We start from the raw sequence: 23,941 nt of genomic DNA, 5'->3' as shown, positions 1-23,941 counted from the left end.
AACCTACCTAAAAGGGAGGGCGGAGAGAAGACAAGGAAGGTGAATGAGCTGTTCCAATGTGAAATGCCGGAAACACAGAAACACAGAAGACACACACACACACACACACACACACACACACACACACACACACACACACACACACACACACACACACACACAACAAGAGGTGGCAATGTATTAATTAATTGCATTTAATAAATGAGCTCATTATCACACATGACTGTACAAATGCATTGTCCAACAGGTGTTGAAATAATGGGATTAAAAGGGGAGATCCCATCAGAAAGACAAAAACAATAGCAAACACAAATAGCACTTTTGGAATCTGATTTTAGTCAACACATAAGGGAAGGGTGCACCGGTCCTGGAAATACTGCAATACCAGGTCAATGCGTGGAGTGGACAGAGCAAGCTCTATTTCCATCTCCCTGTTCTAAAAATCCATTTAATATATGGTCCCCAGATAGGGGACGTATCAGATATTAAACTGATAAGAACAGATACTACACTTGATCTTAGCCAAAAGGCCGAGAAGCGATAACCCGAGCGGCCCTTGCCTTGCCCGAGCCTGTCCCATACTGCTGTTCACCCCTTGCAGCGATTGATTCAGCCTACTCCTAGGCAATTCCATGGGGCCCTGCAGGCTCACACACATTTACAGCTACTAAGCGGGAGGGAGGTGAATAAAGGCCGGAGAGGAAGCTACACAGGATTTGCTTCTTTTGCTTGCACCACAATGCAGTGCTGAAAGAGGAGGAATCTACATAAAAACGCCTTCCTGGCAACGCCCAAATGCCCTCCTGCCATGCAGATAAACACTGGCAGCGGCAGCAAGTGCATGCCCACAGCCACCCCTTGTTCCTTCACACCTTGTATCAGCTGTAATCCAGTCCAGTCCAGTCCAGTGCTGCCTGCTGAGCAGCACTGACCAACACTGCCTGGGCCCAGGCTTTTATCTATCTCTGAGGCAGGCCCCATTATGATGTCAGAAAGCTGGCTCTGGAATCCTGAGGGCTCCACTATGACACGTGCAAAGTTCCGTCTGAACTTTATATAAGACGGTGCGGCTCAGTCAGTCACTCAGTGTTGCCTGAGAGGGCAACACTGCAACAGCCGGCCGCCAGGCTGTCTTTTTTTTGCACATTTATTTGCCTCCAGGAGGCCACAAGAGGGAGACAAGGGACTGCAAAATGGAAAATAGGCATCCACCAACTTTACAGACAACTTCTCTTTGCTCCTACAACCTCCATCCTTGCACAGTTTGTTATTCTTCCAGGTAACATAGTAACAAATCCAAATTGCTGCTCTCTTTGTAGGCAAGCAAGGGTTTGTTGCAACTGCAATTCTTACTTCTTCTTGGAAATGTAGGGACGACAGTACATTCCATCACATCCATCTAGTGTACACAGGTAGGTCCATTGTGGCGGGCGGGCTGCTTTAATGGCTGTTTGCTGTTCCCCCTACTCCACTCCACTATTTGACTGTGGTGCTGCATCAATCAATCAGTGGCTGGCTCAGGTGCAGCTCTTTAACCTACCTAAAAGGGAGGGCGGAGAGAAGACAAGGAAGGTGAATGAGCTGTTCCAATGTGAAATGCCGGAAACACAGAAACACAGAAGACACACACACACACACACACACACACACACACACACACACACACACACACACACACACACACACACACACACACACAACAAGAGGTGGCAATGTATTAATTAATTGCATTTAATAAATGAGCTCATTATCACACATGACTGTACAAATGCATTGTCCAACAGGTGTTGAAATAATGGGATTAAAAGGGGAGATCCCATCAGAAAGACAAAAACAATAGCAAACACAAATAGCACTTTTGGAATCTGATTTTAGTCAACACATAAGGGAAGGGTGCACCGGTCCTGGAAATACTGCAATACCAGGTCAATGCGTGGAGTGGACAGAGCAAGCTCTATTTCCATCTCCCTGTTCTAAAAATCCATTTAATATATGGTCCCCAGATAGGGGACGTATCAGATATTAAACTGATAAGAACAGATACTACACTTGATCTTAGCCAAAAGGCCGAGAAGCGATAACCCGAGCGGCCCTTGCCTTGCCCGAGCCTGTCCCATACTGCTGTTCACCCCTTGCAGCGATTGATTCAGCCTACTCCTAGGCAATTCCATGGGGCCCTGCAGGCTCACACACATTTACAGCTACTAAGCGGGAGGGAGGTGAATAAAGGCCGGAGAGGAAGCTACACAGGATTTGCTTCTTTTGCTTGCACCACAATGCAGTGCTGAAAGAGGAGGAATCTACATAAAAACGCCTTCCTGGCAACGCCCAAATGCCCTCCTGCCATGCAGATAAACACTGGCAGCGGCAGCAAGTGCATGCCCACAGCCACCCCTTGTTCCTTCACACCTTGTATCAGCTGTAATCCAGTCCAGTCCAGTCCAGTGCTGCCTGCTGAGCAGCACTGACCAACACTGCCTGGGCCCAGGCTTTTATCTATCTCTGAGGCAGGCCCCATTATGATGTCAGAAAGCTGGCTCTGGAATCCTGAGGGCTCCACTATGACACGTGCAAAGTTCCGTCTGAACTTTATATAAGACGGTGCGGCTCAGTCAGTCACTCAGTGTTGCCTGAGAGGGCAACACTGCAACAGCCGGCCGCCAGGCTGTCTTTTTTTTGCACATTTATTTGCCTCCAGGAGGCCACAAGAGGGAGACAAGGGACTGCAAAATGGAAAATAGGCATCCACCAACTTTACAGACAACTTCTCTTTGCTCCTACAACCTCCATCCTTGCACAGTTTGTTATTCTTCCAGGTAACATAGTAACAAATCCAAATTGCTGCTCTCTTTGTAGGCAAGCAAGGGTTTGTTGCAACTGCAATTCTTACTTCTTCTTGGAAATGTAGGGACGACAGTACATTCCATCACATCCATCTAGTGTACACAGGTAGGTCCATTGTGGCGGGCGGGCTGCTTTAATGGCTGTTTGCTGTTCCCCCTACTCCACTCCACTATTTGACTGTGGTGCTGCATCAATCAATCAGTGGCTGGCTCAGGTGCAGCTCTTTAACCTACCTAAAAGGGAGGGCGGAGAGAAGACAAGGAAGGTGAATGAGCTGTTCCAATGTGAAATGCCGGAAACACAGAAACACAGAAGACACACACACACACACACACACACACACACACACACACACACACACACACACACACACACACACACACACACACAACAAGAGGTGGCAATGTATTAATTAATTGCATTTAATAAATGAGCTCATTATCACACATGACTGTACAAATGCATTGTCCAACAGGTGTTGAAATAATGGGATTAAAAGGGGAGATCCCATCAGAAAGACAAAAACAATAGCAAACACAAATAGCACTTTTGGAATCTGATTTTAGTCAACACATAAGGGAAGGGTGCACCGGTCCTGGAAATACTGCAATACCAGGTCAATGCGTGGAGTGGACAGAGCAAGCTCTATTTCCATCTCCCTGTTCTAAAAATCCATTTAATATATGGTCCCCAGATAGGGGACGTATCAGATATTAAACTGATAAGAACAGATACTACACTTGATCTTAGCCAAAAGGCCGAGAAGCGATAACCCGAGCGGCCCTTGCCTTGCCCGAGCCTGTCCCATACTGCTGTTCACCCCTTGCAGCGATTGATTCAGCCTACTCCTAGGCAATTCCATGGGGCCCTGCAGGCTCACACACATTTACAGCTACTAAGCGGGAGGGAGGTGAATAAAGGCCGGAGAGGAAGCTACACAGGATTTGCTTCTTTTGCTTGCACCACAATGCAGTGCTGAAAGAGGAGGAATCTACATAAAAACGCCTTCCTGGCAACGCCCAAATGCCCTCCTGCCATGCAGATAAACACTGGCAGCGGCAGCAAGTGCATGCCCACAGCCACCCCTTGTTCCTTCACACCTTGTATCAGCTGTAATCCAGTCCAGTCCAGTCCAGTGCTGCCTGCTGAGCAGCACTGACCAACACTGCCTGGGCCCAGGCTTTTATCTATCTCTGAGGCAGGCCCCATTATGATGTCAGAAAGCTGGCTCTGGAATCCTGAGGGCTCCACTATGACACGTGCAAAGTTCCGTCTGAACTTTATATAAGACGGTGCGGCTCAGTCAGTCACTCAGTGTTGCCTGAGAGGGCAACACTGCAACAGCCGGCCGCCAGGCTGTCTTTTTTTTGCACATTTATTTGCCTCCAGGAGGCCACAAGAGGGAGACAAGGGACTGCAAAATGGAAAATAGGCATCCACCAACTTTACAGACAACTTCTCTTTGCTCCTACAACCTCCATCCTTGCACAGTTTGTTATTCTTCCAGGTAACATAGTAACAAATCCAAATTGCTGCTCTCTTTGTAGGCAAGCAAGGGTTTGTTGCAACTGCAATTCTTACTTCTTCTTGGAAATGTAGGGACGACAGTACATTCCATCACATCCATCTAGTGTACACAGGTAGGTCCATTGTGGCGGGCGGGCTGCTTTAATGGCTGTTTGCTGTTCCCCCTACTCCACTCCACTATTTGACTGTGGTGCTGCATCAATCAATCAGTGGCTGGCTCAGGTGCAGCTCTTTAACCTACCTAAAAGGGAGGGCGGAGAGAAGACAAGGAAGGTGAATGAGCTGTTCCAATGTGAAATGCCGGAAACACAGAAACACAGAAGACACACACACACACACACACACACACACACACACACACACACACACACACACACACACACACACACACACACAACAAGAGGTGGCAATGTATTAATTAATTGCATTTAATAAATGAGCTCATTATCACACATGACTGTACAAATGCATTGTCCAACAGGTGTTGAAATAATGGGATTAAAAGGGGAGATCCCATCAGAAAGACAAAAACAATAGCAAACACAAATAGCACTTTTGGAATCTGATTTTAGTCAACACATAAGGGAAGGGTGCACCGGTCCTGGAAATACTGCAATACCAGGTCAATGCGTGGAGTGGACAGAGCAAGCTCTATTTCCATCTCCCTGTTCTAAAAATCCATTTAATATATGGTCCCCAGATAGGGGACGTATCAGATATTAAACTGATAAGAACAGATACTACACTTGATCTTAGCCAAAAGGCCGAGAAGCGATAACCCGAGCGGCCCTTGCCTTGCCCGAGCCTGTCCCATACTGCTGTTCACCCCTTGCAGCGATTGATTCAGCCTACTCCTAGGCAATTCCATGGGGCCCTGCAGGCTCACACACATTTACAGCTACTAAGCGGGAGGGAGGTGAATAAAGGCCGGAGAGGAAGCTACACAGGATTTGCTTCTTTTGCTTGCACCACAATGCAGTGCTGAAAGAGGAGGAATCTACATAAAAACGCCTTCCTGGCAACGCCCAAATGCCCTCCTGCCATGCAGATAAACACTGGCAGCGGCAGCAAGTGCATGCCCACAGCCACCCCTTGTTCCTTCACACCTTGTATCAGCTGTAATCCAGTCCAGTCCAGTCCAGTGCTGCCTGCTGAGCAGCACTGACCAACACTGCCTGGGCCCAGGCTTTTATCTATCTCTGAGGCAGGCCCCATTATGATGTCAGAAAGCTGGCTCTGGAATCCTGAGGGCTCCACTATGACACGTGCAAAGTTCCGTCTGAACTTTATATAAGACGGTGCGGCTCAGTCAGTCACTCAGTGTTGCCTGAGAGGGCAACACTGCAACAGCCGGCCGCCAGGCTGTCTTTTTTTTGCACATTTATTTGCCTCCAGGAGGCCACAAGAGGGAGACAAGGGACTGCAAAATGGAAAATAGGCATCCACCAACTTTACAGACAACTTCTCTTTGCTCCTACAACCTCCATCCTTGCACAGTTTGTTATTCTTCCAGGTAACATAGTAACAAATCCAAATTGCTGCTCTCTTTGTAGGCAAGCAAGGGTTTGTTGCAACTGCAATTCTTACTTCTTCTTGGAAATGTAGGGACGACAGTACATTCCATCACATCCATCTAGTGTACACAGGTAGGTCCATTGTGGCGGGCGGGCTGCTTTAATGGCTGTTTGCTGTTCCCCCTACTCCACTCCACTATTTGACTGTGGTGCTGCATCAATCAATCAGTGGCTGGCTCAGGTGCAGCTCTTTAACCTACCTAAAAGGGAGGGCGGAGAGAAGACAAGGAAGGTGAATGAGCTGTTCCAATGTGAAATGCCGGAAACACAGAAACACAGAAGACACACACACACACACACACACACACACACACACACACACACACACACACACACACACACACACACACACACACACACACAACAAGAGGTGGCAATGTATTAATTAATTGCATTTAATAAATGAGCTCATTATCACACATGACTGTACAAATGCATTGTCCAACAGGTGTTGAAATAATGGGATTAAAAGGGGAGATCCCATCAGAAAGACAAAAACAATAGCAAACACAAATAGCACTTTTGGAATCTGATTTTAGTCAACACATAAGGGAAGGGTGCACCGGTCCTGGAAATACTGCAATACCAGGTCAATGCGTGGAGTGGACAGAGCAAGCTCTATTTCCATCTCCCTGTTCTAAAAATCCATTTAATATATGGTCCCCAGATAGGGGACGTATCAGATATTAAACTGATAAGAACAGATACTACACTTGATCTTAGCCAAAAGGCCGAGAAGCGATAACCCGAGCGGCCCTTGCCTTGCCCGAGCCTGTCCCATACTGCTGTTCACCCCTTGCAGCGATTGATTCAGCCTACTCCTAGGCAATTCCATGGGGCCCTGCAGGCTCACACACATTTACAGCTACTAAGCGGGAGGGAGGTGAATAAAGGCCGGAGAGGAAGCTACACAGGATTTGCTTCTTTTGCTTGCACCACAATGCAGTGCTGAAAGAGGAGGAATCTACATAAAAACGCCTTCCTGGCAACGCCCAAATGCCCTCCTGCCATGCAGATAAACACTGGCAGCGGCAGCAAGTGCATGCCCACAGCCACCCCTTGTTCCTTCACACCTTGTATCAGCTGTAATCCAGTCCAGTCCAGTCCAGTGCTGCCTGCTGAGCAGCACTGACCAACACTGCCTGGGCCCAGGCTTTTATCTATCTCTGAGGCAGGCCCCATTATGATGTCAGAAAGCTGGCTCTGGAATCCTGAGGGCTCCACTATGACACGTGCAAAGTTCCGTCTGAACTTTATATAAGACGGTGCGGCTCAGTCAGTCACTCAGTGTTGCCTGAGAGGGCAACACTGCAACAGCCGGCCGCCAGGCTGTCTTTTTTTTGCACATTTATTTGCCTCCAGGAGGCCACAAGAGGGAGACAAGGGACTGCAAAATGGAAAATAGGCATCCACCAACTTTACAGACAACTTCTCTTTGCTCCTACAACCTCCATCCTTGCACAGTTTGTTATTCTTCCAGGTAACATAGTAACAAATCCAAATTGCTGCTCTCTTTGTAGGCAAGCAAGGGTTTGTTGCAACTGCAATTCTTACTTCTTCTTGGAAATGTAGGGACGACAGTACATTCCATCACATCCATCTAGTGTACACAGGTAGGTCCATTGTGGCGGGCGGGCTGCTTTAATGGCTGTTTGCTGTTCCCCCTACTCCACTCCACTATTTGACTGTGGTGCTGCATCAATCAATCAGTGGCTGGCTCAGGTGCAGCTCTTTAACCTACCTAAAAGGGAGGGCGGAGAGAAGACAAGGAAGGTGAATGAGCTGTTCCAATGTGAAATGCCGGAAACACAGAAACACAGAAGACACACACACACACACACACACACACACACACACACACACACACACACACACACACACACACACACACACACACACACACACAACAAGAGGTGGCAATGTATTAATTAATTGCATTTAATAAATGAGCTCATTATCACACATGACTGTACAAATGCATTGTCCAACAGGTGTTGAAATAATGGGATTAAAAGGGGAGATCCCATCAGAAAGACAAAAACAATAGCAAACACAAATAGCACTTTTGGAATCTGATTTTAGTCAACACATAAGGGAAGGGTGCACCGGTCCTGGAAATACTGCAATACCAGGTCAATGCGTGGAGTGGACAGAGCAAGCTCTATTTCCATCTCCCTGTTCTAAAAATCCATTTAATATATGGTCCCCAGATAGGGGACGTATCAGATATTAAACTGATAAGAACAGATACTACACTTGATCTTAGCCAAAAGGCCGAGAAGCGATAACCCGAGCGGCCCTTGCCTTGCCCGAGCCTGTCCCATACTGCTGTTCACCCCTTGCAGCGATTGATTCAGCCTACTCCTAGGCAATTCCATGGGGCCCTGCAGGCTCACACACATTTACAGCTACTAAGCGGGAGGGAGGTGAATAAAGGCCGGAGAGGAAGCTACACAGGATTTGCTTCTTTTGCTTGCACCACAATGCAGTGCTGAAAGAGGAGGAATCTACATAAAAACGCCTTCCTGGCAACGCCCAAATGCCCTCCTGCCATGCAGATAAACACTGGCAGCGGCAGCAAGTGCATGCCCACAGCCACCCCTTGTTCCTTCACACCTTGTATCAGCTGTAATCCAGTCCAGTCCAGTCCAGTGCTGCCTGCTGAGCAGCACTGACCAACACTGCCTGGGCCCAGGCTTTTATCTATCTCTGAGGCAGGCCCCATTATGATGTCAGAAAGCTGGCTCTGGAATCCTGAGGGCTCCACTATGACACGTGCAAAGTTCCGTCTGAACTTTATATAAGACGGTGCGGCTCAGTCAGTCACTCAGTGTTGCCTGAGAGGGCAACACTGCAACAGCCGGCCGCCAGGCTGTCTTTTTTTTGCACATTTATTTGCCTCCAGGAGGCCACAAGAGGGAGACAAGGGACTGCAAAATGGAAAATAGGCATCCACCAACTTTACAGACAACTTCTCTTTGCTCCTACAACCTCCATCCTTGCACAGTTTGTTATTCTTCCAGGTAACATAGTAACAAATCCAAATTGCTGCTCTCTTTGTAGGCAAGCAAGGGTTTGTTGCAACTGCAATTCTTACTTCTTCTTGGAAATGTAGGGACGACAGTACATTCCATCACATCCATCTAGTGTACACAGGTAGGTCCATTGTGGCGGGCGGGCTGCTTTAATGGCTGTTTGCTGTTCCCCCTACTCCACTCCACTATTTGACTGTGGTGCTGCATCAATCAATCAGTGGCTGGCTCAGGTGCAGCTCTTTAACCTACCTAAAAGGGAGGGCGGAGAGAAGACAAGGAAGGTGAATGAGCTGTTCCAATGTGAAATGCCGGAAACACAGAAACACAGAAGACACACACACACACACACACACACACACACACACACACACACACACACACACACACACACACACACACACACACACACACACAACAAGAGGTGGCAATGTATTAATTAATTGCATTTAATAAATGAGCTCATTATCACACATGACTGTACAAATGCATTGTCCAACAGGTGTTGAAATAATGGGATTAAAAGGGGAGATCCCATCAGAAAGACAAAAACAATAGCAAACACAAATAGCACTTTTGGAATCTGATTTTAGTCAACACATAAGGGAAGGGTGCACCGGTCCTGGAAATACTGCAATACCAGGTCAATGCGTGGAGTGGACAGAGCAAGCTCTATTTCCATCTCCCTGTTCTAAAAATCCATTTAATATATGGTCCCCAGATAGGGGACGTATCAGATATTAAACTGATAAGAACAGATACTACACTTGATCTTAGCCAAAAGGCCGAGAAGCGATAACCCGAGCGGCCCTTGCCTTGCCCGAGCCTGTCCCATACTGCTGTTCACCCCTTGCAGCGATTGATTCAGCCTACTCCTAGGCAATTCCATGGGGCCCTGCAGGCTCACACACATTTACAGCTACTAAGCGGGAGGGAGGTGAATAAAGGCCGGAGAGGAAGCTACACAGGATTTGCTTCTTTTGCTTGCACCACAATGCAGTGCTGAAAGAGGAGGAATCTACATAAAAACGCCTTCCTGGCAACGCCCAAATGCCCTCCTGCCATGCAGATAAACACTGGCAGCGGCAGCAAGTGCATGCCCACAGCCACCCCTTGTTCCTTCACACCTTGTATCAGCTGTAATCCAGTCCAGTCCAGTCCAGTGCTGCCTGCTGAGCAGCACTGACCAACACTGCCTGGGCCCAGGCTTTTATCTATCTCTGAGGCAGGCCCCATTATGATGTCAGAAAGCTGGCTCTGGAATCCTGAGGGCTCCACTATGACACGTGCAAAGTTCCGTCTGAACTTTATATAAGACGGTGCGGCTCAGTCAGTCACTCAGTGTTGCCTGAGAGGGCAACACTGCAACAGCCGGCCGCCAGGCTGTCTTTTTTTTGCACATTTATTTGCCTCCAGGAGGCCACAAGAGGGAGACAAGGGACTGCAAAATGGAAAATAGGCATCCACCAACTTTACAGACAACTTCTCTTTGCTCCTACAACCTCCATCCTTGCACAGTTTGTTATTCTTCCAGGTAACATAGTAACAAATCCAAATTGCTGCTCTCTTTGTAGGCAAGCAAGGGTTTGTTGCAACTGCAATTCTTACTTCTTCTTGGAAATGTAGGGACGACAGTACATTCCATCACATCCATCTAGTGTACACAGGTAGGTCCATTGTGGCGGGCGGGCTGCTTTAATGGCTGTTTGCTGTTCCCCCTACTCCACTCCACTATTTGACTGTGGTGCTGCATCAATCAATCAGTGGCTGGCTCAGGTGCAGCTCTTTAACCTACCTAAAAGGGAGGGCGGAGAGAAGACAAGGAAGGTGAATGAGCTGTTCCAATGTGAAATGCCGGAAACACAGAAACACAGAAGACACACACACACACACACACACACACACACACACACACACACACACACACACACACACACACACACACACACACAACAAGAGGTGGCAATGTATTAATTAATTGCATTTAATAAATGAGCTCATTATCACACATGACTGTACAAATGCATTGTCCAACAGGTGTTGAAATAATGGGATTAAAAGGGGAGATCCCATCAGAAAGACAAAAACAATAGCAAACACAAATAGCACTTTTGGAATCTGATTTTAGTCAACACATAAGGGAAGGGTGCACCGGTCCTGGAAATACTGCAATACCAGGTCAATGCGTGGAGTGGACAGAGCAAGCTCTATTTCCATCTCCCTGTTCTAAAAATCCATTTAATATATGGTCCCCAGATAGGGGACGTATCAGATATTAAACTGATAAGAACAGATACTACACTTGATCTTAGCCAAAAGGCCGAGAAGCGATAACCCGAGCGGCCCTTGCCTTGCCCGAGCCTGTCCCATACTGCTGTTCACCCCTTGCAGCGATTGATTCAGCCTACTCCTAGGCAATTCCATGGGGCCCTGCAGGCTCACACACATTTACAGCTACTAAGCGGGAGGGAGGTGAATAAAGGCCGGAGAGGAAGCTACACAGGATTTGCTTCTTTTGCTTGCACCACAATGCAGTGCTGAAAGAGGAGGAATCTACATAAAAACGCCTTCCTGGCAACGCCCAAATGCCCTCCTGCCATGCAGATAAACACTGGCAGCGGCAGCAAGTGCATGCCCACAGCCACCCCTTGTTCCTTCACACCTTGTATCAGCTGTAATCCAGTCCAGTCCAGTCCAGTGCTGCCTGCTGAGCAGCACTGACCAACACTGCCTGGGCCCAGGCTTTTATCTATCTCTGAGGCAGGCCCCATTATGATGTCAGAAAGCTGGCTCTGGAATCCTGAGGGCTCCACTATGACACGTGCAAAGTTCCGTCTGAACTTTATATAAGACGGTGCGGCTCAGTCAGTCACTCAGTGTTGCCTGAGAGGGCAACACTGCAACAGCCGGCCGCCAGGCTGTCTTTTTTTTGCACATTTATTTGCCTCCAGGAGGCCACAAGAGGGAGACAAGGGACTGCAAAATGGAAAATAGGCATCCACCAACTTTACAGACAACTTCTCTTTGCTCCTACAACCTCCATCCTTGCACAGTTTGTTATTCTTCCAGGTAACATAGTAACAAATCCAAATTGCTGCTCTCTTTGTAGGCAAGCAAGGGTTTGTTGCAACTGCAATTCTTACTTCTTCTTGGAAATGTAGGGACGACAGTACATTCCATCACATCCATCTAGTGTACACAGGTAGGTCCATTGTGGGGGCGGGCTGCTTTAATGGCTGTTTGCTGTTCCCCCTACTCCACTCCACTATTTGACTGTGGTGCTGCATCAATCAATCAGTGGCTGGCTCAGGTGCAGCTCTTTAACCTACCTAAAAGGGAGGGCGGAGAGAAGACAAGGAAGGTGAATGAGCTGTTCCAATGTGAAATGCCGGAAACACAGAAACACAGAAGACACACACACACACACACACACACACACACACACACACACACACACACACACACACACACACACACACACACACAACAAGAGGTGGCAATGTATTAATTAATTGCATTTAATAAATGAGCTCATTATCACACATGACTGTACAAATGCATTGTCCAACAGGTGTTGAAATAATGGGATTAAAAGGGGAGATCCCATCAGAAAGACAAAAACAATAGCAAACACAAATAGCACTTTTGGAATCTGATTTTAGTCAACACATAAGGGAAGGGTGCACCGGTCCTGGAAATACTGCAATACCAGGTCAATGCGTGGAGTGGACAGAGCAAGCTCTATTTCCATCTCCCTGTTCTAAAAATCCATTTAATATATGGTCCCCAGATAGGGGACGTATCAGATATTAAACTGATAAGAACAGATACTACACTTGATCTTAGCCAAAAGGCCGAGAAGCGATAACCCGAGCGGCCCTTGCCTTGCCCGAGCCTGTCCCATACTGCTGTTCACCCCTTGCAGCGATTGATTCAGCCTACTCCTAGGCAATTCCATGGGGCCCTGCAGGCTCACACACATTTACAGCTACTAAGCGGGAGGGAGGTGAATAAAGGCCGGAGAGGAAGCTACACAGGATTTGCTTCTTTTGCTTGCACCACAATGCAGTGCTGAAAGAGGAGGAATCTACATAAAAACGCCTTCCTGGCAACGCCCAAATGCCCTCCTGCCATGCAGATAAACACTGGCAGCGGCAGCAAGTGCATGCCCACAGCCACCCCTTGTTCCTTCACACCTTGTATCAGCTGTAATCCAGTCCAGTCCAGTCCAGTGCTGCCTGCTGAGCAGCACTGACCAACACTGCCTGGGCCCAGGCTTTTATCTATCTCTGAGGCAGGCCCCATTATGATGTCAGAAAGCTGGCTCTGGAATCCTGAGGGCTCCACTATGACACGTGCAAAGTTCCGTCTGAACTTTATATAAGACGGTGCGGCTCAGTCAGTCACTCAGTGTTGCCTGAGAGGGCAACACTGCAACAGCCGGCCGCCAGGCTGTCTTTTTTTTGCACATTTATTTGCCTCCAGGAGGCCACAAGAGGGAGACAAGGGACTGCAAAATGGAAAATAGGCATCCACCAACTTTACAGACAACTTCTCTTTGCTCCTACAACCTCCATCCTTGCACAGTTTGTTATTCTTCCAGGTAACATAGTAACAAATCCAAATTGCTGCTCTCTTTGTAGGCAAGCAAGGGTTTGTTGCAACTGCAATTCTTACTTCTTCTTGGAAATGTAGGGACGACAGTACATTCCATCACATCCATCTAGTGTACACAGGTAGGTCCATTGTGGCGGGCGGGCTGCTTTAATGGCTGTTTGCTGTTCCCCCTACTCCACTCCACTATTTGACTGTGGTGCTGCATCAATCAATCAGTGGCTGGCTCAGGTGCAGCTCTTTAACCTACCTAAAAGGGAGGGCGGAGAGAAGACAAGGAAGGTGAATGAGCTGTTCCAATGTGAAATGCCGGAAACACAGAAACACAGAAGACACACACACACACACACACACACACACACACACACACACACACACACACACACACACACACACACACACACACAACAAGAGGTGGCAATGTATTAATTAATTGCATTTAATAAATGAGCTCATTATCACACATGACTGTACAAATGCATTGTCCAACAGGTGTTGAAATAATGGGATTAAAAGGGGAGATCCCATCAGAAAGACAAAAACAATAGCAAACACAAATAGCACTTTTGGAATCTGATTTTAGTCAACACATAAGGGAAGGGTGCACCGGTCCTGGAAATACTGCAATACCAGGTCAATGCGTGGAGTGGACAGAGCAAGCTCTATTTCCATCTCCCTGTTCTAAAAATCCATTTAATATATGGTCCCCAGATAGGGGACGTATCAGATATTAAACTGATAAGAACAGATACTACACTTGATCTTAGCCAAAAGGCCGAGAAGCGATAACCCGAGCGGCCCTTGCCTTGCCCGAGCCTGTCCCATACTGCTGTTCACCCCTTGCAGCGATTGATTCAGCCTACTCCTAGGCAATTCCATGGGGCCCTGCAGGCTCACACACATTTACAGCTACTAAGCGGGAGGGAGGTGAATAAAGGCCGGAGAGGAAGCTACACAGGATTTGCTTCTTTTGCTTGCACCACAATGCAGTGCTGAAAGAGGAGGAATCTACATAAAAACGCCTTCCTGGCAACGCCCAAATGCCCTCCTGCCATGCAGATAAACACTGGCAGCGGCAGCAAGTGCATGCCCACAGCCACCCCTTGTTCCTTCACACCTTGTATCAGCTGTAATCCAGTCCAGTCCAGTCCAGTGCTGCCTGCTGAGCAGCACTGACCAACACTGCCTGGGCCCAGGCTTTTATCTATCTCTGAGGCAGGCCCCATTATGATGTCAGAAAGCTGGCTCTGGAATCCTGAGGGCTCCACTATGACACGTGCAAAGTTCCGTCTGAACTTTATATAAGACGGTGCGGCTCAGTCAGTCACTCAGTGTTGCCTGAGAGGGCAACACTGCAACAGCCGGCCGCCAGGCTGTCTTTTTTTTGCACATTTATTTGCCTCCAGGAGGCCACAAGAGGGAGACAAGGGACTGCAAAATGGAAAATAGGCATCCACCAACTTTACAGACAACTTCTCTTTGCTCCTACAACCTCCATCCTTGCACAGTTTGTTATTCTTCCAGGTAACATAGTAACAAATCCAAATTGCTGCTCTCTTTGTAGGCAAGCAAGGGTTTGTTGCAACTGCAATTCTTACTTCTTCTTGGAAATGTAGGGACGACAGTACATTCCATCACATCCATCTAGTGTACACAGGTAGGTCCATTGTGGCGGGCGGGCTGCTTTAATGGCTGTTTGCTGTTCCCCCTACTCCACTCCACTATTTGACTGTGGTGCTGCATCAATCAATCAGTGGCTGGCTCAGGTGCAGCTCTTTAACCTACCTAAAAGGGAGGGCGGAGAGAAGACAAGGAAGGTGAATGAGCTGTTCCAATGTGAAATGCCGGAAACACAGAAACACAGAAGACACACACACACACACACACACACACACACACACACACACACACACACACACACACACACACACACACACACAACAACAAGAGGTGGCAATGTATTAATTAATTGCATTTAATAAATGAGCTCATTATCACACATGACTGTACAAATGCATTGTCCAACAGGTGTTGAAATAATGGGATTAAAAGGGGAGATCCCATCAGAAAGACAAAAACAATAGCAAACACAAATAGCACTTTTGGAATCTGATTTTAGTCAACACATAAGGGAAGGGTGCACCGGTCCTGGAAATACTGCAATACCAGGTCAATGCGTGGAGTGGACAGAGCAAGCTCTATTTCCATCTCCCTGTTCTAAAAATCCATTTAATATATGGTCCCCAGATAGGGGACGTATCAGATATTAAACTGATAAGAACAGATACTACACTTGATCTTAGCCAAAAGGCCGAGAAGCGATAACCCGAGCGGCCCTTGCCTTGCCCGAGCCTGTCCCATACTGCTGTTCACCCCTTGCAGCGATTGATTCAGCCTACTCCTAGGCAATTCCATGGGGCCCTGCAGGCTCACACACATTTACAGCTACTAAGCGGGAGGGAGGTGAATAAAGGCCGGAGAGGAAGCTACACAGGATTTGCTTCTTTTGCTTGCACCACAATGCAGTGCTGAAAGAGGAGGAATCTACATAAAAACGCCTTCCTGGCAACGCCCAAATGCCCTCCTGCCATGCAGATAAACACTGGCAGCGGCAGCAAGTGCATGCCCACAGCCACCCCTTGTTCCTTCACACCTTGTATCAGCTGTAATCCAGTCCAGTCCAGTCCAGTGCTGCCTGCTGAGCAGCACTGACCAACACTGCCTGGGCCCAGGCTTTTATCTATCTCTGAGGCAGGCCCCATTATGATGTCAGAAAGCTGGCTCTGGAATCCTGAGGGCTCCACTATGACACGTGCAAAGTTCCGTCTGAACTTTATATAAGACGGTGCGGCTCAGTCAGTCACTCAGTGTTGCCTGAGAGGGCAACACTGCAACAGCCGGCCGCCAGGCTGTCTTTTTTTTGCACATTTATTTGCCTCCAGGAGGCCACAAGAGGGAGACAAGGGACTGCAAAATGGAAAATAGGCATCCACCAACTTTACAGACAACTTCTCTTTGCTCCTACAACCTCCATCCTTGCACAGTTTGTTATTCTTCCAGGTAACATAGTAACAAATCCAAATTGCTGCTCTCTTTGTAGGCAAGCAAGGGTTTGTTGCAACTGCAATTCTTACTTCTTCTTGGAAATGTAGGGACGACAGTACATTCCATCACATCCATCTAGTGTACACAGGTAGGTCCATTGTGGCGGGCGGGCTGCTTTAATGGCTGTTTGCTGTTCCCCCTACTCCACTCCACTATTTGACTGTGGTGCTGCATCAATCAATCAGTGGCTGGCTCAGGTGCAGCTCTTTAACCTACCTAAAAGGGAGGGCGGAGAGAAGACAAGGAAGGTGAATGAGCTGTTCCAATGTGAAATGCCGGAAACACAGAAACACAGAAGACACACACACACACACACACACACACACACACACACACACACACACACACACACACACACACACACACACACACACAACAAGAGGTGGCAATGTATTAATTAATTGCATTTAATAAATGAGCTCATTATCACACATGACTGTACAAATGCATTGTCCAACAGGTGTTGAAATAATGGGATTAAAAGGGGAGATCCCATCAGAAAGACAAAAACAATAGCAAACACAAATAGCACTTTTGGAATCTGATTTTAGTCAACACATAAGGGAAGGGTGCACCGGTCCTGGAAATACTGCAATACCAGGTCAATGCGTGGAGTGGACAGAGCAAGCTCTATTTCCATCTCCCTGTTCTAAAAATCCATTTAATATATGGTCCCCAGATAGGGGACGTATCAGATATTAAACTGATAAGAACAGATACTACACTTGATCTTAGCCAAAAGGCCGAGAAGCGATAACCCGAGCGGCCCTTGCCTTGCCCGAGCCTGTCCCATACTGCTGTTCACCCCTTGCAGCGATTGATTCAGCCTACTCCTAGGCAATTCCATGGGGCCCTGCAGGCTCACACACATTTACAGCTACTAAGCGGGAGGGAGGTGAATAAAGGCCGGAGAGGAAGCTACACAGGATTTGCTTCTTTTGCTTGCACCACAATGCAGTGCTGAAAGAGGAGGAATCTACATAAAAACGCCTTCCTGGCAACGCCCAAATGCCCTCCTGCCATGCAGATAAACACTGGCAGCGGCAGCAAGTGCATGCCCACAGCCACCCCTTGTTCCTTCACACCTTGTATCAGCTGTAATCCAGTCCAGTCCAGTCCAGTGCTGCCTGCTGAGCAGCACTGACCAACACTGCCTGGGCCCAGGCTTTTATCTATCTCTGAGGCAGGCCCCATTATGATGTCAGAAAGCTGGCTCTGGAATCCTGAGGGCTCCACTATGACACGTGCAAAGTTCCGTCTGAACTTTATATAAGACGGTGCGGCTCAGTCAGTCACTCAGTGTTGCCTGAGAGGGCAACACTGCAACAGCCGGCCGCCAGGCTGTCTTTTTTTTGCACATTTATTTGCCTCCAGGAGGCCACAAGAGGGAGACAAGGGACTGCAAAATGGAAAATAGGCATCCACCAACTTTACAGACAACTTCTCTTTGCTCCTACAACCTCCATCCTTGCACAGTTTGTTATTCTTCCAGGTAACATAGTAACAAATCCAAATTGCTGCTCTCTTTGTAGGCAAGCAAGGGTTTGTTGCAACTGCAATTCTTACTTCTTCTTGGAAATGTAGGGACGACAGTACATTCCATCACATCCATCTAGTGTACACAGGTAGGTCCATTGTGGCGGGCGGGCTGCTTTAATGGCTGTTTGCTGTTCCCCCTACTCCACTCCACTATTTGACTGTGGTGCTGCATCAATCAATCAGTGGCTGGCTCAGGTGCAGCTCTTTAACCTACCTAAAAGGGAGGGCGGAGAGAAGACAAGGAAGGTGAATGAGCTGTTCCAATGTGAAATGCCGGAAACACAGAAACACAGAAGACACACACACACACACACACACACACACACACACACACACACACACACACACACACACACACACACACACACACACACACAACAAGAGGTGGCAATGTATTAATTAATTGCATTTAATAAATGAGCTCATTATCACACATGACTGTACAAATGCATTGTCCAACAGGTGTTGAAATAATGGGATTAAAAGGGGAGATCCCATCAGAAAGACAAAAACAATAGCAAACACAAATAGCACTTTTGGAATCTGATTTTAGTCAACACATAAGGGAAGGGTGCACCGGTCCTGGAAATACTGCAATACCAGGTCAATGCGTGGAGTGGACAGAGCAAGCTCTATTTCCATCTCCCTGTTCTAAAAATCCATTTAATATATGGTCCCCAGATAGGGGACGTATCAGATATTAAACTGATAAGAACAGATACTACACTTGATCTTAGCCAAAAGGCCGAGAAGCGATAACCCGAGCGGCCCTTGCCTTGCCCGAGCCTGTCCCATACTGCTGTTCACCCCTTGCAGCGATTGATTCAGCCTACTCCTAGGCAATTCCATGGGGCCCTGCAGGCTCACACACATTTACAGCTACTAAGCGGGAGGGAGGTGAATAAAGGCCGGAGAGGAAGCTACACAGGATTTGCTTCTTTTGCTTGCACCACAATGCAGTGCTGAAAGAGGAGGAATCTACATAAAAACGCCTTCCTGGCAACGCCCAAATGCCCTCCTGCCATGCAGATAAACACTGGCAGCGGCAGCAAGTGCATGCCCACAGCCACCCCTTGTTCCTTCACACCTTGTATCAGCTGTAATCCAGTCCAGTCCAGTCCAGTGCTGCCTGCTGAGCAGCACTGACCAACACTGCCTGGGCCCAGGCTTTTATCTATCTCTGAGGCAGGCCCCATTATGATGTCAGAAAGCTGGCTCTGGAATCCTGAGGGCTCCACTATGACACGTGCAAAGTTCCGTCTGAACTTTATATAAGACGGTGCGGCTCAGTCAGTCACTCAGTGTTGCCTGAGAGGGCAACACTGCAACAGCCGGCCGCCAGGCTGTCTTTTTTTTGCACATTTATTTGCCTCCAGGAGGCCACAAGAGGGAGACAAGGGACTGCAAAATGGAAAATAGGCATCCACCAACTTTACAGACAACTTCTCTTTGCTCCTACAACCTCCATCCTTGCACAGTTTGTTATTCTTCCAGGTAACATAGTAACAAATCCAAATTGCTGCTCTCTTTGTAGGCAAGCAAGGGTTTGTTGCAACTGCAATTCTTACTTCTTCTTGGAAATGTAGGGACGACAGTACATTCCATCACATCCATCTAGTGTACACAGGTAGGTCCATTGTGGCGGGCGGGCTGCTTTAATGGCTGTTTGCTGTTCCCCCTACTCCACTCCACTATTTGACTGTGGTGCTGCATCAATCAATCAGTGGCTGGCTCAGGTGCAGCTCTTTAACCTACCTAAAAGGGAGGGCGGAGAGAAGACAAGGAAGGTGAATGAGCTGTTCCAATGTGAAATGCCGGAAACACAGAAACACAGAAGACACACACACACACACACACACACACACACACACACACACACACACACACACACACACACACACACACACACACACACACAACAAGAGGTGGCAATGTATTAATTAATTGCATTTAATAAATGAGCTCATTATCACACATGACTGTACAAATGCATTGTCCAACAGGTGTTGAAATAATGGGATTAAAAGGGGAGATCCCATCAGAAAGACAAAAACAATAGCAAACACAAATAGCACTTTTGGAATCTGATTTTAGTCAACACATAAGGGAAGGGTGCACCGGTCCTGGAAATACTGCAATACCAGGTCAATGCGTGGAGTGGACAGAGCAAGCTCTATTTCCATCTCCCTGTTCTAAAAATCCATTTAATATATGGTCCCCAGATAGGGGACGTATCAGATATTAAACTGATAAGAACAGATACTACACTTGATCTTAGCCAAAAGGCCGAGAAGCGATAACCCGAGCGGCCCTTGCCTTGCCCGAGCCTGTCCCATACTGCTGTTCACCCCTTGCAGCGATTGATTCAGCCTACTCCTAGGCAATTCCATGGGGCCCTGCAGGCTCACACACATTTACAGCTACTAAGCGGGAGGGAGGTGAATAAAGGCCGGAGAGGAAGCTACACAGGATTTGCTTCTTTTGCTTGCACCACAATGCAGTGCTGAAAGAGGAGGAATCTACATAAAAACGCCTTCCTGGCAACGCCCAAATGCCCTCCTGCCATGCAGATAAACACTGGCAGCGGCAGCAAGTGCATGCCCACAGCCACCCCTTGTTCCTTCACACCTTGTATCAGCTGTAATCCAGTCCAGTCCAGTCCAGTGCTGCCTGCTGAGCAGCACTGACCAACACTGCCTGGGCCCAGGCTTTTATCTATCTCTGAGGCAGGCCCCATTATGATGTCAGAAAGCTGGCTCTGGAATCCTGAGGGCTCCACTATGACACGTGCAAAGTTCCGTCTGAACTTTATATAAGACGGTGCGGCTCAGTCAGTCACTCAGTGTTGCCTGAGAGGGCAACACTGCAACAGCCGGCCGCCAGGCTGTCTTTTTTTTGCACATTTATTTGCCTCCAGGAGGCCACAAGAGGGAGACAAGGGACTGCAAAATGGAAAATAGGCATCCACCAACTTTACAGACAACTTCTCTTTGCTCCTACAACCTCCATCCTTGCACAGTTTGTTATTCTTCCAGGTAACATAGTAACAAATCCAAATTGCTGCTCTCTTTGTAGGCAAGCAAGGGTTTGTTGCAACTGCAATTCTTACTTCTTCTTGGAAATGTAGGGACGACAGTACATTCCATCACATCCATCTAGTGTACACAGGTAGGTCCATTGTGGCGGGCGGGCTGCTTTAATGGCTGTTTGCTGTTCCCCCTACTCCACTCCACTATTTGACTGTGGTGCTGCATCAATCAATCAGTGGCTGGCTCAGGTGCAGCTCTTTAACCTACCTAAAAGGGAGGGCGGAGAGAAGACAAGGAAGGTGAATGAGCTGTTCCAATGTGAAATGCCGGAAACACAGAAACACAGAAGACACACACACACACACACACACACACACACACACACACACACACACACACACACACACACACACACACACACACACAACAAGAGGTGGCAATGTATTAATTAATTGCATTTAATAAATGAGCTCATTATCACACATGACTGTACAAATGCATTGTCCAACAGGTGTTGAAATAATGGGATTAAAAGGGGAGATCCCATCAGAAAGACAAAAACAATAGCAAACACAAATAGCACTTTTGGAATCTGATTTTAGTCAACACATAAGGGAAGGGTGCACCGGTCCTGGAAATACTGCAATACCAGGTCAATGCGTGGAGTGGACAGAGCAAGCTCTATTTCCATCTCCCTGTTCTAAAAATCCATTTAATATATGGTCCCCAGATAGGGGACGTATCAGATATTAAACTGATAAGAACAGATACTACACTTGATCTTAGCCAAAAGGCCGAGAAGCGATAACCCGAGCGGCCCTTGCCTTGCCCGAGCCTGTCCCATACTGCTGTTCACCCCTTGCAGCGATTGATTCAGCCTACTCCTAGGCAATTCCATGGGGCCCTGCAGGCTCACACACATTTACAGCTACTAAGCGGGAGGGAGGTGAATAAAGGCCGGAGAGGAAGCTACACAGGATTTGCTTCTTTTGCTTGCACCACAATGCAGTGCTGAAAGAGGAGGAATCTACATAAAAACGCCTTCCTGGCAACGCCCAAATGCCCTCCTGCCATGCAGATAAACACTGGCAGCGGCAGCAAGTGCATGCCCACAGCCACCCCTTGTTCCTTCACACCTTGTATCAGCTGTAATCCAGTCCAGTCCAGTCCAGTGCTGCCTGCTGAGCAGCACTGACCAACACTGCCTGGGCCCAGGCTTTTATCTATCTCTGAGGCAGGCCCCATTATGATGTCAGAAAGCTGGCTCTGGAATCCTGAGGGCTCCACTATGACACGTGCAAAGTTCCGTCTGAACTTTATATAAGACGGTGCGGCTCAGTCAGTCACTCAGTGTTGCCTGAGAGGGCAACACTGCAACAGCCGGCCGCCAGGCTGTCTTTTTTTTGCACATTTATTTGCCTCCAGGAGGCCACAAGAGGGAGACAAGGGACTGCAAAATGGAAAATAGGCATCCACCAACTTTACAGACAACTTCTCTTTGCTCCTACAACCTCCATCCTTGCACAGTTTGTTATTCTTCCAGGTAACATAGTAACAAATCCAAATTGCTGCTCTCTTTGTAGGCAAGCAAGGGTTTGTTGCAACTGCAATTCTTACTTCTTCTTGGAAATGTAGGGACGACAGTACATTCCATCACATCCATCTAGTGTACACAGGTAGGTCCATTGTGGCGGGCGGGCTGCTTTAATGGCTGTTTGCTGTTCCCCCTACTCCACTCCACTATTTGACTGTGGTGCTGCATCAATCAATCAGTGGCTGGCTCAGGTGCAGCTCTTTAACCTACCTAAAAGGGAGGGCGGAGAGAAGACAAGGAAGGTGAATGAGCTGTTCCAATGTGAAATGCCGGAAACACAGAAACACAGAAGACACACACACACACACACACACACACACACACACACACACACACACACACACACACACACACACACACACAACAAGAGGTGGCAATGTATTAATTAATTGCATTTAATAAATGAGCTCATTATCACACATGACTGTACAAATGCATTGTCCAACAGGTGTTGAAATAATGGGATTAAAAGGGGAGATCCCATCAGAAAGACAAAAACAATAGCAAACACAAATAGCACTTTTGGAATCTGATTTTAGTCAACACATAAGGGAAGGGTGCACCGGTCCTGGAAATACTGCAATACCAGGTCAATGCGTGGAGTGGACAGAGCAAGCTCTATTTCCATCTCCCTGTTCTAAAAATCCATTTAATATATGGTCCCCAGATAGGGGACGTATCAGATATTAAACTGATAAGAACAGATACTACACTTGATCTTAGCCAAAAGGCCGAGAAGCGATAACCCGAGCGGCCCTTGCCTTGCCCGAGCCTGTCCCATACTGCTGTTCACCCCTTGCAGCGATTGATTCAGCCTACTCCTAGGCAATTCCATGGGGCCCTGCAGGCTCACACACATTTACAGCTACTAAGCGGGAGGGAGGTGAATAAAGGCCGGAGAGGAAGCTACACAGGATTTGCTTCTTTTGCTTGCACCACAATGCAGTGCTGAAAGAGGAGGAATCTACATAAAAACGCCTTCCTGGCAACGCCCAAATGCCCTCCTGCCATGCAGATAAACACTGGCAGCGGCAGCAAGTGCATGCCCACAGCCACCCCTTGTTCCTTCACACCTTGTATCAG

At 47.7% G+C, this 23,941-nt stretch overlaps 16 non-coding genes across 16 annotated transcripts; all 16 read right to left on the bottom strand.

Annotated features, from left to right (window-relative positions):
* Nucleotides 1-351: 351 nt before the first annotated feature.
* Nucleotides 352-542, bottom strand: LOC142702472 (U2 spliceosomal RNA). The gene has a single exon (XR_012867137.1). It is a non-coding gene; the product is annotated as a U2 spliceosomal RNA (small nuclear RNA).
* Nucleotides 543-1,888: 1,346 nt separating this feature from the next.
* LOC142702469 (U2 spliceosomal RNA) lies at nucleotides 1,889-2,079 on the bottom strand. Its single transcript, XR_012867135.1, has one exon. It is a non-coding gene; the product is annotated as a U2 spliceosomal RNA (small nuclear RNA).
* Nucleotides 2,080-3,423: 1,344 nt separating this feature from the next.
* On the bottom strand, nucleotides 3,424-3,614 carry LOC142702468 (U2 spliceosomal RNA). The gene has a single exon (XR_012867134.1). It is a non-coding gene; the product is annotated as a U2 spliceosomal RNA (small nuclear RNA).
* Nucleotides 3,615-4,956: 1,342 nt separating this feature from the next.
* Nucleotides 4,957-5,147, bottom strand: LOC142702467 (U2 spliceosomal RNA). Its single transcript, XR_012867133.1, has one exon. It is a non-coding gene; the product is annotated as a U2 spliceosomal RNA (small nuclear RNA).
* A 1,350-nt stretch (nucleotides 5,148-6,497) lies between these two features.
* On the bottom strand, nucleotides 6,498-6,688 carry LOC142702466 (U2 spliceosomal RNA). The gene has a single exon (XR_012867132.1). It is a non-coding gene; the product is annotated as a U2 spliceosomal RNA (small nuclear RNA).
* A 1,352-nt stretch (nucleotides 6,689-8,040) lies between these two features.
* On the bottom strand, nucleotides 8,041-8,231 carry LOC142702465 (U2 spliceosomal RNA). Its single transcript, XR_012867131.1, has one exon. It is a non-coding gene; the product is annotated as a U2 spliceosomal RNA (small nuclear RNA).
* Nucleotides 8,232-9,583: 1,352 nt separating this feature from the next.
* Nucleotides 9,584-9,774, bottom strand: LOC142702464 (U2 spliceosomal RNA). The gene has a single exon (XR_012867130.1). It is a non-coding gene; the product is annotated as a U2 spliceosomal RNA (small nuclear RNA).
* A 1,344-nt stretch (nucleotides 9,775-11,118) lies between these two features.
* LOC142702463 (U2 spliceosomal RNA) lies at nucleotides 11,119-11,309 on the bottom strand. The gene has a single exon (XR_012867129.1). It is a non-coding gene; the product is annotated as a U2 spliceosomal RNA (small nuclear RNA).
* A 1,343-nt stretch (nucleotides 11,310-12,652) lies between these two features.
* Nucleotides 12,653-12,843, bottom strand: LOC142702462 (U2 spliceosomal RNA). The gene has a single exon (XR_012867128.1). It is a non-coding gene; the product is annotated as a U2 spliceosomal RNA (small nuclear RNA).
* A 1,344-nt stretch (nucleotides 12,844-14,187) lies between these two features.
* LOC142702461 (U2 spliceosomal RNA) lies at nucleotides 14,188-14,378 on the bottom strand. The gene has a single exon (XR_012867127.1). It is a non-coding gene; the product is annotated as a U2 spliceosomal RNA (small nuclear RNA).
* Nucleotides 14,379-15,723: 1,345 nt separating this feature from the next.
* On the bottom strand, nucleotides 15,724-15,914 carry LOC142702460 (U2 spliceosomal RNA). The gene has a single exon (XR_012867126.1). It is a non-coding gene; the product is annotated as a U2 spliceosomal RNA (small nuclear RNA).
* A 1,346-nt stretch (nucleotides 15,915-17,260) lies between these two features.
* LOC142702496 (U2 spliceosomal RNA) lies at nucleotides 17,261-17,451 on the bottom strand. Its single transcript, XR_012867159.1, has one exon. It is a non-coding gene; the product is annotated as a U2 spliceosomal RNA (small nuclear RNA).
* A 1,350-nt stretch (nucleotides 17,452-18,801) lies between these two features.
* LOC142702495 (U2 spliceosomal RNA) lies at nucleotides 18,802-18,992 on the bottom strand. The gene has a single exon (XR_012867158.1). It is a non-coding gene; the product is annotated as a U2 spliceosomal RNA (small nuclear RNA).
* Nucleotides 18,993-20,342: 1,350 nt separating this feature from the next.
* On the bottom strand, nucleotides 20,343-20,533 carry LOC142702483 (U2 spliceosomal RNA). The gene has a single exon (XR_012867147.1). It is a non-coding gene; the product is annotated as a U2 spliceosomal RNA (small nuclear RNA).
* Nucleotides 20,534-21,879: 1,346 nt separating this feature from the next.
* Nucleotides 21,880-22,070, bottom strand: LOC142702471 (U2 spliceosomal RNA). The gene has a single exon (XR_012867136.1). It is a non-coding gene; the product is annotated as a U2 spliceosomal RNA (small nuclear RNA).
* Nucleotides 22,071-23,410: 1,340 nt separating this feature from the next.
* LOC142702458 (U2 spliceosomal RNA) lies at nucleotides 23,411-23,601 on the bottom strand. The gene has a single exon (XR_012867125.1). It is a non-coding gene; the product is annotated as a U2 spliceosomal RNA (small nuclear RNA).
* Between the last annotated feature and the right edge of the window lie 340 nt (nucleotides 23,602-23,941).

The sequence above is a fragment of the Rhinoderma darwinii genome, unplaced genomic scaffold (assembly GCF_050947455.1).
Source record: "Rhinoderma darwinii isolate aRhiDar2 unplaced genomic scaffold, aRhiDar2.hap1 Scaffold_2328, whole genome shotgun sequence".
NCBI classification, from domain to species: Eukaryota; Metazoa; Chordata; class Amphibia; order Anura; family Rhinodermatidae; genus Rhinoderma; species Rhinoderma darwinii.
This window is presented reverse-complemented; position numbering and strand designations above follow the sequence as displayed.